Source organism: Lygodium microphyllum, chromosome 23 (assembly GCF_053477565.2).
Source record: "Lygodium microphyllum isolate KBCC chromosome 23, Lygodium_microphyllum_v1.1.10, whole genome shotgun sequence".
Lineage (NCBI taxonomy): Eukaryota > Viridiplantae > Streptophyta > Polypodiopsida > Schizaeales > Lygodiaceae > Lygodium > Lygodium microphyllum.
This window is the reverse complement of record NC_141157.1, coordinates 3,829,462-3,845,980: the sequence shown is the minus strand read 5'-3', so window position 1 is coordinate 3,845,980 and position 16,519 is coordinate 3,829,462. Positions and strand designations below refer to the sequence as shown.

General features: G+C 45.6%; 1 protein-coding gene and 1 non-coding gene across 4 annotated transcripts in view; both read left to right on the top strand.

Moving 5' to 3' along the window:
- Positions 1 to 16,519, top strand: part of LOC148015818 (methionine aminopeptidase 1A-like) — an 82,239-nt gene that overhangs the window by 47,374 nt on the left and 18,346 nt on the right. The gene's annotated exons all lie outside the window — the stretch shown is intronic.
- LOC148015819 (U6atac minor spliceosomal RNA) lies at positions 14,374 to 14,502 on the top strand. Its single transcript, XR_015688240.1, has one exon. It is a non-coding gene; the product is annotated as a U6atac minor spliceosomal RNA (small nuclear RNA).

The following is a 16,519-nucleotide window of genomic DNA, read 5'->3' as shown; positions in this document are numbered from 1 at the left end:
GAAAAGGTCAGCCAATCAGATATATCATCAGATGGTGGAAGCTAAGAGATGACTCATGGGGAAAGTTAATAAGTTATGGCATCTTAGGGATAGCAAAAAGAAGTGGCGGGAAAGATTTATCCAGCTTTGGAAGTCTAGGGTTCCGTATCAGGGTAAATTGTTTATGTGGAGGCTGCTCATTGGGGGTCTTCCAACGGGAGAAGTGCTCCATGCCCGAAAGATCTTTGCAGGTCGTTGTGTTTTCTGCACTACATGTGATGAGACATTGCTTCACCTCTTTGTCTCTTGCCTTGTTGTGCGATAGATTTGGAATTTCATTTCTCGAGTGTGGTCCTTGGTAACTCAGCACCACTGCATACTAGTTTGTTAGTGAATTATGGGAAATATGTCCTCTATGCCTTCTTTGCATTCAGATTGTTCTTGCCTATTCCATTTCCTTAGATGGACAGCCTTGTGGCATATATGGCGTACTCACAATGCCTTTATTTTTGATTCAGCATCAGGCATCCATGGGCATGTCGCCTGTGTGCATGGATTAGTTTTATGGAAAATCTCTTCTATGATGTTAGCTGACCTGGCTCTTCCGGATATTGTTGCTCCTTGGCTGGCAATTGTTCGCTCTACTCTAGCTGTTCCTTTTGTGTGATTTATTAGTACTGTTCTTGTAATAGGTTGTTATGAGAGCCTGCAGGCCTCATGTAAATATTTCCGGTGAGAGAGAGTTTATGTCTGTTAGCTCCATGCTGACTTGATGGTCTAGTGTAAATATTTACTTCTTAATACAATTATCTTCATGAGAAAAAAAAAGAGAGGGAGGTTCCTTTGGCCCACCTACCGCCTTGTCTTAGGGTGTGTCCCTTTTGTCCCCGCCTTGCTTGTGGAGTCTGTAGTTTAGCATGAGTTGCTTGCCCTGCTTGGCACTTGCAACCTTGCGTCCACAATCCTTGTTCTTGGAACACAATCTGTTCTGCCACCCATCCTAAGACCCGTTGTGACTTGCAGAGAACCTATCATGACATCTGTACCGGATATCCTTGTTGCACAGTAGCTTTGTTTGTTGCACAAATATAAACATGCCAACCCAGAGAGGGGAATCGCCACTCATGGCTGGTCTTGATGCTGTATTCCTAGATCGAACAGAGGGTATCCTTACTGTGGATCTTGTGGCTGACAATGAAGAGGAAATGCTTCCTTGTTCTGAAGAAATGGTACCTTGTTTGGATAATCAGGTGGTAGGAAAATGTTCTAAACATGCCCTAGATGAAGTTGGCTTCTACTCCGATCCATACTCCCGTCTGCTCCTATGCACAAATTGCCACCGTCTTTGAGGACTCCCAAGAGTTGAATTGGGAGCACTTGCTTGAATTTGCGAATACTTTGTTGGGTGATTATGTTCACCAAAATCTTTCCACTACATCAGACAAGGTCAAGGAAGATGCTATGGGTACTAAGGCTATGTTGTGCTTCTTTTTTAGCTTCTATGAAAAGAGTGTCATATTGTTTTTTATAGGTAGAAATCCGATGCTTGCTCAGATTCAGCAATGGCTAGCTTCTTTGATTCAAGCTGACTGTGTATACAAAATCTTTGTAGGCCCTAAGGGCTTCTATGAGGTGTTGTTGCATTCTTCTTAGATGCGGGATGCTCTATTGGCAAAGTTGCCTTTTCTTTTCGACAGTGGTTTGGTCCATTTAGTGCCTTGGAGGCCCACGGTAGATTTCCAATGTTTGCTTCAACGTAAATGTCCTATCTGGGTTGAGGTTGAAGGTTGCCCAGTGGTATATTCACCTTTGGTGCAGGATGCAATGGATGCCATTGGTGCGGTTTTGGTACCATTGACCTTTCATGCTCCTAATCGGAATAGATTATGTAGCGACCTGGAGGCCCATGTTAGATTTCATTTGGTCCATGTAGTGCCCTAGAGGCCCATGGCATATTTCCAATATCTGCTTCAATGTGAATGTCCTATTTGGGTTGAGGTTGAAGGCTGCCCAATGGTATATTGGCCTTTGCTATAGGATGCAATGGCTGACATTCACACAATTTAGGTACCAGTGACCTTGCATGCTCCTAATCGGAATAGATTATGTATGTTGTGGGACATTGGCCGCAAGAGGCCTAACTGACTGCTCATTAATTGCTATGTTATGTGTTCATTGCTTTTTTGGCTCAAATGGGGCACCTTTGTAGGTCGTTGCTTTTCTTGTGGGAAGTTGGGTCACTTTAGGTCTAAGTGCTTGAAAAAAGTGGATAGAATTGCTGATGAAGTGAAGGCTAGTGAAACCCCTCTATAGAGGACTATGAATGAGGGTAAACAACTTATGTACCCAAGTGATTAGTCAGCACTTGCTTGGATAGAGGTTCATTCCAGAAAGAGCTCTTGTAGACTCATTGTGCACATATGCACGAAGGAAGGGTGTATCCCCTTCTAATCATGTTCCTTTGAATGTTTCTTCCCCCACTCCATGTAGAGCGGGAGGTGCTACTGTTGTATCTACTAAACGCTGCAAGGAGCCGCCAACACGTCTTGCCTTTGATTGTACAAATAAGGGCATCACCCCATGGAATCGTAGATACCCTAGCTCAGCCCAATGAATGGATTTGACCCTTCGTCATCAAAGTGTACTTGTCCAGGGTAGAATGTTTTTGCGGTTTTGGTAGATTTCTTGGATGATGGAAATCTCGAGACATTGTTGGATAAAGTTCGAGTGAGGTATGAGCAGCCTTGTCCTTGATTTTGATTCCCCTCATGTGGATTGCCACTTGGAATGTTGGTAGGATTTGTTCCCGCAGTAAGTAGCATTATATGTGGTGCATTTTTCACGAGAAATCTTGGTATGTGTTGTGTGCTGTTGAACACCAAAGTCATGATAATACAGGTTGCATTTTGGATTGTCATGGTTTTTGGCTTTTTTATGCTGGTAGCAAAGCGATGCACTTCTCGAGTGTCCTTATGATGGTGCATGAGAAACTCTAACTTGTACTTATTAAGAATGATTTCCGTCATTGCTTCATAGTGGTGGAAAATGTTTTTGAAGGAGAGGCTTTGTGGTTGGCTGGACTTTATGCACACAATGCCTCATTGCATCGTGAGGCCTTGTGGAATCAACTTTTTGATTCTTTGTCTTTGGATAGAGTGGGCCTACTTATGGGCAACTTCAACATTGCTTTGATCCTTCTTAGTTTACTTCGGAGCAGTCTTTGATGGATATGCGAGAAACCCGGGTTTCGATTTAATTGGAATATCGTTTTTTTTATACGAGTAGTTGCAATGGTTGCTTGATTAATAAAATTATATTTGGCCTGCATGATCTTTTAAAGGTCACTGGGTGTATTAATGGCCAAGAATTTATAGCTTTATTTGATAAGCACTCTACTCACAATTTTCATTTTCTCGATTGGTAGGAAAACTATAGCTCCTCATGGTACCCACGCTAACCAAACTTATTGCGTCCTTATGCAGAGAGTCCTATTGTGGATTGTTGGAATCAAATGGTATTGAGTTTGGACTTTTTGATCTAGTGGTACCATCAAGTTATAGAATTTTGCCTTATGAGCCTTGGCTACGTCGATGTCATTCTTGATGTGTCATAGTTTCTTGATAAAGATTCCTATTTGTACATTGACCATAAAACTCATGTACTTTCCGTCTCTCAGCAGCCTTATAGGTTTAGCTCGAAAGAGGAGGATGAGATAGCTAGGCAACTTCACGATGACCTAGCTAAGGGTTTTATTGAGCCAAGTAAATCTCCATGGGGGGTATCTATTCTTCTTGCTAAAAAGAAGGATGAGACAATGCACTCTTGTGTTGATCATAAAAGTCTCAATAAGGTGACAATCAAGAACAAATATCCTTTACCTCGGATGGATAACTTTGTAGATTGACTTTATGGTGCGTAGGTCTGATTACCATTACATACGAGTAGGTTGAGAGGATGTTCTCAAAGCTACGTTTTAAATGCTCTATGGACATGAATTTTTGATCCTACCTTTTGGTTTAACCAATGTTGCTGTAACTTTCGGGTAGACGAAGAATGACTTATTTCGTCCATATCTCGAAAAGTGGATAGTCGTTTTCCTCGATAACATCCTTATTTATAGTGAGTCGTTGGAGGGATATGATAAACATTTGGATATCATCTTATGTCTCTTAAGACTAAAGCGATTGTTTGCAAAATTATGTAATTGTGTATTTTTTCACAGGGAGCTATTATATCTTGGACATGTCATCTCAATGGATGTCATTTCCATTGATCTTGAAAAGATTTGAGTAGTGCTTGATTGGCTTATTCCATGGACCACGAGGTAAGTAAAATCTTTCTTACGTTTTAATGGATGTTAAAAAAAAACTATGCTCATATCCCTGAATCCTTATGGCCTTGGTTAGTTGCTGCTTTTATTGGCTGCACATTAATGCTATGGTTGAGTCTCATGTGCATGATTGCTTGTAGTGTTAGCTTAATAAAGTTGAACGACATAGATATGCAGGGATGTTACATCCTTACAAAATTTTTGATAGAAAGTGGAGCAACATTTCTATGGATTTTGTAGTAGAATTACCTTGTACGAATTGAGGTCATGACACAATCTGGATTGTGATCTATCAATTGACAAAAATGACTCTATTCATTCCTACAAAGATAATCATGAAAAGCCACAAGTTGGAACTTGGTTGGTTTTTTTCTTAAACTATGCATCTTTACAAACTTTAAGTTTGCCTCATGAAATAGTGGTGACAGGGATCCTAAGTTCATTGGCCATTTTTGGCAAATAATTTTTGAAAAACTAGAAATTTGATTGTCCATGCCATTCTCCAAGCATCCTGAAATCTATGGACAAATTGAGAGGACAAATGAAGCCATGAAGAATATGCTGCATGCATATGTCTTTCATAGGTAATCTAATTAGGAACACTATCTTTCTCAGATTGAGTTTGCTTATAATAGTGCCAAATATTCACCTATTAGTTATAGCTTGTTTATACTTATGCATGGTTATGAGCAAAAACCATTGATTGCTATCGAGCTCAAGGGGGTAAAAATGTAGGTTGTGGTCAACTTTCTGCATGATATGTAGGAGATGTTGACAATTGCTAGGGAAAGCATTAAAACGGCCTAGGATTGTGCCATGTTTTATGCTAATCCATACCATACTTCTCAAGAGCTGGAGGAGTGTATGTTGGTTTACCTTAAAGTCCCAAACGACTTTGATTCAATGACTATTGGCAAATGTTATAAGTTATCTTCGAGGTATTGTGGCCCTTTCTAGATTAGCAAGAAGATAAGTAATGTATCTTATGAGCTGGCTGAACTTATGTTCAAAAATTCAAGTTCACCTTGTGGTCCATGTTGGTCATTTGAAGGAATGATTGGGACCAGGTGAATTGATTGTTCTGATTAAGGAAGTCCCACAGCTCAAAGATACCACTTGATATATTCCACTTGAAGCTAAATTAGTTCTTGACCTTAGGTCCAAATGATCTTGTTCAGCTGTTTGTCTGGAGTATTAAGTATGTTTATTGAAGAGTCGTTTTTCCCACTTTGTTTGTTGAGAATAGTAATCATTTATAAGGGAGGAAGTGTTATATCCTTAGACATTCGAATGGGCGCTAGCAGCATTGGGCACAATGATTATAAAGTGACTTGGTGCGAATACAATAAGGACATTTTAGGGTTAGGGCAGTTGAGTCCTATTTATGGAACTCAAGGCTCTATTGTGCATGATCATTGTGTAATCACCTCTGTTGGATTCTTGGCCCATTGGTTGACACATTCGTGTATCAGAAAGGTGTGGATTGGTGGTATGGGATGTCAACTTTTGGATATAGTCGTGACCTGGAGTACTTCTAGCTCATAGGCTTGGGGGTGAGCCCATTTGGCACTATGGTTGGGAGGTGAGTTTGATGTCCAGCCCCTTGTGGATATGGCTTATGTTGTGTCTTGTATGTAGATTGGATCCTAGGGGATGTTTCACTCATCATGTCTAAGTCACACTTGTAATCCATTGCATGTACTCCATGGAGCCCTTGTCAAGATTTTCATTACTCTATTGGTACTCATTGTGCCAAAGAGAATGCAATACATACATAAGAACATGGATTGGATTATGAAACCAATCCCATATTGTGTTCCATATTACATCAACTCTTGAGGGGAATGGACTATATAGTACATAAATAGTTTTGACAAAAGAACAATGAGCCATGGATAAAGTCAAATAGTAGATAAATCATGAAATCAACATTGAAAACACATATCCGCACGCGCCTGCACACACACACACACACACACACACACACACAAGGTGAGTTGTCTTGTGGAAAGTAGCAATTCCAAAGCAAGACTTCCCTAGTTTTGTCTGTGTATTCATAGAGAAGCCGTAGAGTACTCCACTCCGTGTGAGTGATGTGCAAGCTAGTGTAGATAGGAGTTTGTCTTGATCAATGTCTTGCTCTCAAGCCATCACCTCTCATCCAAGATATTGTGTCTAAATGTGAGTCTTTGGAGAGACACATTCTATGTGAGCCACTCCTAACATGCAATGGTTTATATTAAATTTGGATGAACCAGTATAAGCCTCTCTAACAAGAGAAAGAGATAAGCAATCTACTAGGTTGGCCTCTTCTTCGTCGCAAAGCTCTCTATACTTGTTGTTTTGAAGATGCTATCCACCCAATATATCTAACCAATATCTTAGTAAGTCTTGGCAATGTGAAGCGGATGGAGTCTATGTGATGGTAGGAAATTCACCTTTAAGTATGCTTTCCATAGTTACACAATTGGTACCATTATGAGTAACCATGTGCACTACGTTTTGGACCTCTATGTCTATGATGATCTCTTTTATGTGGCTCCAAATAAAAGCTCTTGCAATGGTAAGACCGACAACAGAGGTATCGATGGCCTTAGTAAACATTGTACCTTTGCATGAAGACGCCAAAACATATTGACATTTCTCTTTTGTATGTTTGATTGTCCATCACATAAGATTCTGTATCCATATTTGGCGTAAGTGTTCTTCAAGGGCTCTAAGTGAGTCTCTATAAAGTATAGATGCATTTTTCCTCTTCAACTCTTGTGTGTGGAATGCCTCCATTGAGGGACCTTTCCACCACATCCTATGCAACTAACTACCCTCATTGTCCTCTTTCATTGTTATGTGGTAGCCACATTGAAAGGAATGGCATGTCGAATGAACAATTGAGTTAGCTCTTTGGTTGCATCCATCATGTATTCTCTTGAAACCTTGCTTGGATACTTACACTTCGCAATGAGCCCCTTGGTGGATGAAGAGATAATACAATCCTTTTTGTGCTTGGACTGGATGCAGATTTGGATACTCTTCTTTTTTATGTCCCCATTTGGCTAGCCTTAACTTGGCTAATTTGAGCTACATTAGTTTGATCCCCACAATGATGAGAGGATTCCTTCTTACATAGCCCAAGCCCCAATCATTTTTGGTACCACTAATCAAGGCTTGCCTTTACATGCAGTGGTCTATTTGTGTAAGGCACTATATCCTTGTTGGGCATGTATACCAAATGGTATTTTACATTACACAAGCCGATTTTTCCAATCCACAATAGTTTCTCCATTATTTTAATCCACCTAAGCCTCCGTATATCAAGAATAGTGTGACATGCCTCCAAAATGGATGCGGTACTATGATATCCCTCTTGGACTTGTTTTTGAAGTTAGGCCTTGAAGCTTCAAGGTAGATGAATAAGACGAGAAAGATAGCGTGAGAAGAAGAAGAAGAAGAAGAAGAAGAATAAGGCATCAGAGAGGAGGAGAGTAGATTGTAGAAATGAGAGAGAGAGAGAGAGAGAGAGAGAGAGAGAGAGAGAGAGACAGAGAGAGAGAGAGAGAGAGAGACAGAGAGAGAGAGAGAGAGAGAGAGAGAGAGAGAGAGAGAGAGAGAGAGAGAGAGAGAGAGAGAGAGAGAGAGAGAGAGAGAGAGAGAGAGAGAGAGAGAGAGAGAGAGTGTGCGGACAGCAGTTCAGAGAGAGAGAGAGAGAGAGAGAGAGAGAGAGAGAGAGAGAGAGAGAGAGAGAGAGAGAGAGAGAGAGAGAGAGAGAGAGAGAGAGAGAGAGAGAGAGAGAGAGAGAGAGAGAGAGAGAGAGAATGGCGGACGTGATGGCGCGAGGGCGACCTGACCTTCCGTGGTACCCGTCGACGCCTGCAGCCTGCGGCGCCCTGCGCTGTGAAGAGCGCGCGATCTGCAGGTTCGCTGGAGACCCGTCGCCACTGCCCGTTTTGACCCAGACCTTCGCCTGTTCCACCTGCGCGCTGCCCGTTTCTGCCATGACGTCTGCCGTTTTGACCCAGACCTTCGCCTGTTTGTAACTGGTCGTCTGCCGCTTCAGAAAGAGAGAGAGAGAGCGAGAGAGACAGAGCGAGAGAGAAAGTGCGCCTGCGAGTCCGTCTGGCCCTGCGTGCGCCTGTCTGGCCCGCCTGCGCCTGTCTGGCCCTCCTGCCGCCGCCCCTCTGACCTGCGGGCTTGGCGCCGCCCTGCGTGCCGCCCTGCCCTCTCGCCTGTCACTACCCCCTGCGCCCTTTCGTCGCCCCCCTGCGCGCCTTCGTCTTTGACCCGCCCGCGTGTTGCGCCGCCCTGTCCTGTGGTTCCTTCGCCATCCCACCCTGCGCGCCGCCTGACCCCGTCCTCCAGGGCAGTGCAGGCTTGACTGGATCCTGCGCGAAGCTGGGGACCTGCAATACGTCCCTGCCCGGGTTCGACCTCACCTAACCTAGCTCGCCCTCCGCCAGGACGCGTGTGAAGACAGCAGTATGGCTGGCCTGGATTTGGATTTTCTTGACCGGACGGTGGCAGCCCTTGGCCCTGATTCCGATGCTGAGGAGCCGGAAGATATGGTGCCATGCACGGAGGAGTTGCCGCCGAGTTCTGAACAGCCGCCTGCCGGCAAACGCTCCAAGCATACGCCTGATGAGCCAATGAGTCCTCCGGAACGCTCCTATGCGCAAGTGGCCTCTGATCCTGTGGATTCGCAGGACATTGACTGGGAGCATTTGCTGGACTTCGCCAATACTCTGCTCGGTGATTATGTCCAGCATAATACCGAATCTTTTTCTGTTGCGGGAACGGATGATGTGCTGGAAGCTACGGTGGACCCCAAATCAGTCTTGCAATCCTTCACGGTGTTCTATGACCGTGCAGTTATACTTTTCTTCACTGGCAGGATCCCAGTGCTTTCGCACATTCGCCAATGGTTGCACCATCTATTGCAAGGGGAGTCTGTTGAGGAGATCTTCCTTGGACCTCGAGGGTTTTATGAGGTCCTGCTGAAATCGGAAACGCAGCGCGCTGAGCTCCTGTCCAAGTTGCCGCTATTCTTTGATCGCCGCCTGGTCCATGTTGTGCCATGGCGCCCCATGGCCGACTTCCAGCGTCTGCTTCAACGCGAATGCCTGGTGTGGGTGGAGGTGGAAAACTGTCCGGCGGTCTATTGGCCCATGTTGAAGGATGCGATGGCAGTTGTGGGAACAGTGCTGGTTCCCCCAAGCCTCAGGGCGATGAACCGCAACCGTTTATGCATGCTATGGGACACGGCCAGGAAAAGGCCCGCCTGGCTTCGCCTCAATTGTTCGGGCATGCATCCTTTGTATTTTCGCTTAAAATGGGGCAACTTTGCGGGCCACTGCTTTTCATGTGGTAAATTGGGGCATTTCATGGCCGAATGCCCTGAAAAGCAATGGTCTTCCGAGGACGCGCAGGTGGTGCTGCCCAAGGACGACATGGTGCTTGATGCCACGCCCCAGGAAGCCCTTCAGTCTCCTCATGTCATGGATAAAGGCAAACAACAGGTCCTGAGTGTGGATTCGCGTCGCACTGACTGGATTGAGGCACGTCCTAAAAAAGGTAAAAAGTTGGATGCAGGCCTGGCAGATCCTAGGCCTCCCGCTTTCCAGGATTCCGTGCGCACGTATACGCGCCGGAAAGAAATGGTCACTTCACAGCAGGCTGCGCATCCTACGGCCCCGTCGGGCCCCCGCAATCAGTCTCCAAGGAGAGCCTATACCGACGGCCCCAGAGGCCCACCTGCCAAGCTGGCGTTCGATACCAAAGGAAATGTTATTACACCCTGGGACCGGCGTTATCCCTGCCCCTCTCCCAAGGCAGTGGATTTCCCTTCTACCTCCAAAGCAGGTCGCCAGAATTCTTTCGCAGTGTTGGCTGATTTTCTGGATGAGGGTGTCCTGGATGCTCTCGCGGAAAAGGTGAAATCGAGGCAGCAGGCGCCTCATTCCTGACTTCCTTCTTTGAGGATACATGAAGATAGCCACGTGGAATGTGCGAGGCATTTGCTCTCGTCATAAGCAACATGCCATGTGGACCGTCTTGCACGAGAACCAGTGGGATGTATTGTGTGCAGTTGAGCACAAAAGTCACGGTGAAGCAGGAAAAGTGATGGATTGTCATGGATTCCGTCTATTTTATGCAGGGACCCATGCTACGCACTATTCGGGCGTGCTGATGATTGTCCATGAGAAATATCAGCCTATCCTTGTTAAAAATGATGTGCACGGCCGCTTTCTGGTGATCGAAGTCTTATTTGAAGGAGAGATTTTATGGCTGTTGGGCCTCTATGCTCCGAATGATCCCGCATCCCGACGGGATCTTTGGTCCACTTTGCAGGGCTCCATGTCACTCGGCCGAAGGGGATTCTTGATGGGAGATTTCAATATGTGTGTTGACTCTTCTCAGTCCACTTCAGGACATTCGGTAATGGATACGCCGGAAAGCCGGGTGTGGAGTTCCTTTGCTTTGCACGTGCTCAAGCAAGATCTTTGGTCGTGGCTTCACCCTTCTTTTTCAGGGTTTACTTTTCATTCCGCACAATATGCAACTACCTGGTCGCGACTGGACAGAATGTATATCATGCAGGGTGATGATTTTCTCCCCGAGATGCTGGAAATGAAGGTCTTGCGGCAATATGCGTTGTCGGACCACTTCCCCCTCCAGCTTGAGATGCGGGCACACTCTATTGCACCTTTTGTGCAATTCCTGGATAAGCTCCCTTTACGTTTCAACTCCTCTTATTTGAAGCATTCAATTTTCCAGGGCTATATGCAGCAGCTGATTGAGAGGTTCCTATTGGACTTCGCCTTTGAGGGCTTGCCTTCATTTGCATGGCTGCTCTCTAATGTGCAGCGGGTTGCTCGCCAGTATGGGATCCATCATGCCTCGCTTTGCCGCCGACGCCGACATGCAGCAGAAGATTTACTGGCTTTGGTCCGTTCCTTGCTCCTGGATTCCCCTGATGATGATTTTCTGCTCTCTCTGGAGAGGCGGTTGGCCCACCTTCTTCAAGTGTTTCAGTTGAAATCTTATCAACAGGCCAAGCTGCACAACTTGACGGACACAATGCAAGATAGCGCCTGCCAGTCTCATAAGTTCTTTCGCGCCTTGCATGCGTCTCCGGCTCGCGAAAATATGACCAGACTCCAGGATTCGGAAGGTCGCATGGTCACGGATCCGCAGACCATTGTCACTATGTGCAGAAACTATTTTATGGAACTTCTTGGTTCCTCTTCCTCGCCTTCTAGCCAGGTTATGCATGCCCGCTCGGTCTTCTATCATCTGGTCCGCCAGCAGGTTCCAGTTGACATGCAAGCCGCTTTGGAGACGGATATTTGCGAGGAAGAGGTTATGGATGTTTTGCTGCACCTGTCGAATGATAAAAGCCCTGGCTGGGATGGTCTCACTAATGAATTCTTTCAGACCTCGGCCACGCAGTTGGTGAAGCCATTGGTGGCCATGTTTCAGCAGGTGTGGGAAACGGGAGTCATGCCCTCCTCATGGAAAGAAGGCCTTATCAAACTAATTCCAAAGGTCCCTTCGCAGTCACAGTTGCAACACTGGAGACCGATCTCTTTGATGGGCTCCATGTATAAAATCTACTCCAAAGTGCTGGCGAATCGGCTTCACAAGCACCTTCCAGCTATTGTGCATCCGCTCCAATATGGTTTCATTAAGGGCCGCAACATTCTGCATAATATCCTAAATGTGCAAATGGCTATTGACTATGCGCGGCACTCCGGTCAGGAAGTGGTATTGATCCAATTGGACTTGGAAAAGGCGCTTGATTATGTGGACTGGTCTTTCATTGCAGACCTCATGTCGGCTATGGGCTTTGGTACCCGAATGTCCCGATTAATCTACACCATTAGTGCTGAGGCTTCCTCCAGAGTTATGCTTAATGGTGGAGTTACAGAGCCATTTGTCCTTGCTCGCTCGGTCAGACAGGGTTGTCCGTTGAGCCCTCTCTTCTTTGCCCTGGCGACTCACCCGGTCCTTTCAATGTTATCCTCCATGGCAGCCTCTGCTCAGCTGGCCGGGCTGTCTCTTCCGTTGGGTCAGCACTTCGTTAGTCAATCTTTGGCTGATGACACCTTTATGATTTTGCAGGCGGACAGGGATAACATTCGCAGGGCATTAGATGTCTGGACACTCTTTGGTCAGGCCTCTGGGCTTCGCATCAATGCCCTCAAATCAGCCATTCTCAGTTGCACGGAGCCTGATTTACCGTCCTTAGGCTGGCAAGGCCAGGTGGTTTCCCGTGGATCCATTGTCAGGCATCTTGGATACCCATTGGGGGTGGATGTACGGCCAAAAGACCTGCTGGAGTGGATTTCACAAAAACTGGCGGCAAAGTTTATGTATTGGAAGTCACAAGCGTGGCCTTTCCATGTCCGCCTCAAAGTGGCCCAGACAATCATGCTTCCAATGCTAACGTATTTTCTGCCTTTGTTGCCATGGACGCCTACTACTTTGAAGGCCCTCACTCATCCCATCCGTTTCATGCTGTGGAAGAAGGATTCATTGCAGGCCGGCATTTCCTGAATTTCGTGGTCACACGCATGTACCCCTAAGCGCATGGGTGGAGGAGCTATTTTGGATGCACACACTCATATGTTAGCTCTCCGTTGGTCCCTTTTTCGTGCCATGTGTGTGGACCATCACCCATGGACCATCATAGGCCGTTATTTTCTTGAGGACAGCGGGCTCCGCCATGGCAACACACGGCTTCGGGCCTCCTGGTGGCATGTCCTTAATGCTGACTCTCGTATTTCCAGTCCCGCTTCCTCTTTGTTACTGCACCTGGTCGGCTCTTGGAAAGTGGTGCTCCAAAAGTCCCGTTGGCACCCAGTAGGGGATCGCTTGCAGACTAACTCCTTTCAGCTGGAATTGTTGGCAGTATCGAGACTCCTTTCATGGGAAGATAAACATCAACTCAGACCAAGATTTAATCGCATGGCCCGTTTAGGTGTCACGCCGGTTGCGGATTCTACCCTTGCCACTCGCAATGTCCTCGTATCATTTCGGACTGCTCGGCGACTCTTCAAGATCCCGCGTGGATACCGTCATTTATGGGACCAGCTTTCGTCGGAGCTTCAGGGTCTGCAACCCTTTCCTGCCTTGACTGTGGATCGCCCTTGGCAGGACTGGGACCTTGCAGGCCGCCTGAGTCTGGAAAAGGCCTCTACTAATCAGGTGTATCATCTTCTTGTTCAAGATCACCAATGGCTGGGAGAGAAAGCTAATACTGTTTGGGGACTGCGGAAATCGCTGTCATGGTGGCAGAAAACGCTGATGGAGGGCTGGCTAAATAAGACACCTTTCAAATACAAGGTTTTTCTTTGGCGGGTGATGATTGGTGGTCTTCCTCTGGCCTCGGCCCTTGCCAAGCGTCACATCTCGAATGGCAATTGTTTCTTCTGTACCACACCGGCGGAATCGGCCCGACATCGTTTTCTCTCTTGCCCGCTCGCCAAGAATATCTGGTCGCTCTTGTCGCACATTTGGCGCGCGGTGGTGGGGTCCTCGCTAACTCCTTTCGACTGGGTTTTTGTGCGCCCGAAGTATCCCGCACCGCCACAGTTGCATGAGAAGATCTTATTTCACTTTTTCAGATATTGGGGTTGCTGGCACATTTGGACCACGCGCAATGCTTTTCTCTTTGATTCGGCCTCTAATGTACCCCGACATATTGCCAGGCTTAAAGGGCTCTTGCATTGGCAGCTAGATATCATCCGTCACTCCGACTTGCTCCCTCGGGAGGATTTGCAACCGTGGCATATGGCGATTGCCGCTGGGTCGTTGCCATGATTGGTGTAACCTTTTCAGTGCATCCCTACGGGGCTTCCCCACACGTTGGCCTAGGGCCCTCGTGTATCTTGTAATCAGAAAAAAGAGAGAGAGAGAGAAAGAGAAAACCTCTTCACATGATGGCTTTGTGTCATCATGTATCTTGTAATCCAGTAATCTTGTATTTTTTTCGTAATTAATACAATTACCTTTTACGAAAAAAAAAAGAGAGTGTGTGTGTGTGTGTGTGTGTGTGTGTTTGTGTGTGTGTGTTCTTGAAAGAAGGAGAGAAGGTTATCATCTCCCTCGATAAGGACGAGAAAAGCCTTTGAGCTTTCCATTTCAACACATGGTTAAAGCTTAACCCCCCTCGAGAGGATTCTTATCCCAAATTTTTTACTTGTCCGTGGGGTTGTTGCGTCCTCCAGATTGGCTCGACACTAGTTTCATGTTCCCTAAGGCTACCCTAATTTGTGGAACACCATCTCCACCTCTTTATGGGCCATGCAGCTTTTGGGTTGTGCTTTAGTGAATTAGATATATCATTTGCTTATTCGTGATAAGGATAGGCTTGTCCAGAAAGGCAATACCACTTGGGGTCTTGAGCAAGGCGAAGTTTGTGGTAATGACAAGGTGGCTTATTTGGTGAATGTTGATTGGTGCCCTTCCTCTTGCCTCAACACTCTCCAAGTGAGGATTTCCAAATTGTTGTTGCTACTTTTGTCAGACATCGGTTGAAACCAGTTCCTTACTTGTCTGATAGCGCAAAAGGTTTGGTCGCTACCATTGGCCATTTGGTTCCAAGTGGCTGGGCTATTGATGCTTCCAAGAGACTTAGTCTTTGGACATCCCAAGCTTGTGGGTCCCATGCAGGCTGATATAAAAGTGCTCTTTCCTTTCTTATGCTTCTGGGGTTGTTGGTATATATGGAACATGAAGAATGCATTCATCTTTGATGTTTCATCATGCGTTCAGAGTCATATAGCCCGCTTGAAAGGGCTTCTTCATTGACAGCCTGACTTGATTGAGTTAACAGATATTCTCCCTAGAGAGGATCCACTTGCTTGGCACAGTGCAGTTTCTTCTGCGGCCCCTTTAGTCACTCTACCTCCCTTGTACCATCACTATGATGTCTCAGATTTTGCGCTTGAGGGCCTAGAGCCATCCTGTATCTTGTACTTTTTTTGTGATTAATACAATTACCTTTTACGGAAAAGAAAAAAGAGAGAGAGATGCAAGGCAGCAACTCCAGGAAAATGAAACTCTCTGGATAACCAGATCTTACTGCAGGGTGGGAAAAAATGGACTGCCGGAAACACCATTTCGGAGGTGTAACCTTGGTACTTTTTTTCGTAATTAATACAATTACCTTTTATGGAAAAAAGAGAGAGAGATGCAAGGCAGCAGCTCTAGGAAAATGCGATGTGGGCAGATATGAGTGAAACTCTCTGGATAACCAGATCTTACTGCAGGGTGGATAAAAATGGGCTGCCAGAAACACCATTTTGGAGGTGCTGTTTCTGTCTGATAAGGCCACACCGTTTTGGCGTGCCTGTTGTTTCAGCCTGCCTGAAATGGTGTTTTGGGGTACTGTAGAAGAACAGTAACCGATTGGTCTACTGCAATTGGTCATGTTGTATGTTTATATTGCACTTCAGCTACAGGATTGCTTCCAAAGAATGCTGTAACATTTGGAAACTGCCACAAGAGGATAGGCGAGTGCAAGCTGGCAAAGGTATGCACTCGAGCATGTGGCTTTTAGAAGAGTGTGTGTACCTATAGTGCATGACAAAGAGACTGCTAGGTAGGAGGCCTCATCCTGCTGTAAATGCGCTTCTTCAAGCTCATGAATAGAAAGAGAGCAACTCTTGTTTGATATGCAGTACAATATGTATAATGTACAACACCACGGAGCAATGCTTGCCCTTAACTACAGTAAATGCATAGTTGTTAGGTATGAAAGGTATGATACGGTATGTTACGATAAAATACGGTACTAAATGCTACCTTAAGGTTTCAAAGGGTATGGTACGATATTAGCTTGAAAAAAAGAAAAACTCAGTTTTTTCATAACTATAAATGACAAAACACACGCTTAAAATGAAAATAGCAATGCCATCACAAAATAAGATGAATACATGAGGTTAAAAGCCAAATTGGCATATGCTAGGCCCTCTCAGTTGTATGCGCAATAGGTAGTATACATTATACATGGATCATAGATCATAGGTAGGACGTAGGAGTGGATAGAATGATACAAAAAGAGAGAGACCTAGAATGAGGCATCACTATCATCATCAAGACCATGAGTGCAAGATTACACTTAATCACCATGCATGCAATCTCAATGTCCTCAAGTCATTGCCTTTCTCTAAGAAAGGTAGTAGATCCTTGCACATGACCTGGAGCTTTGAG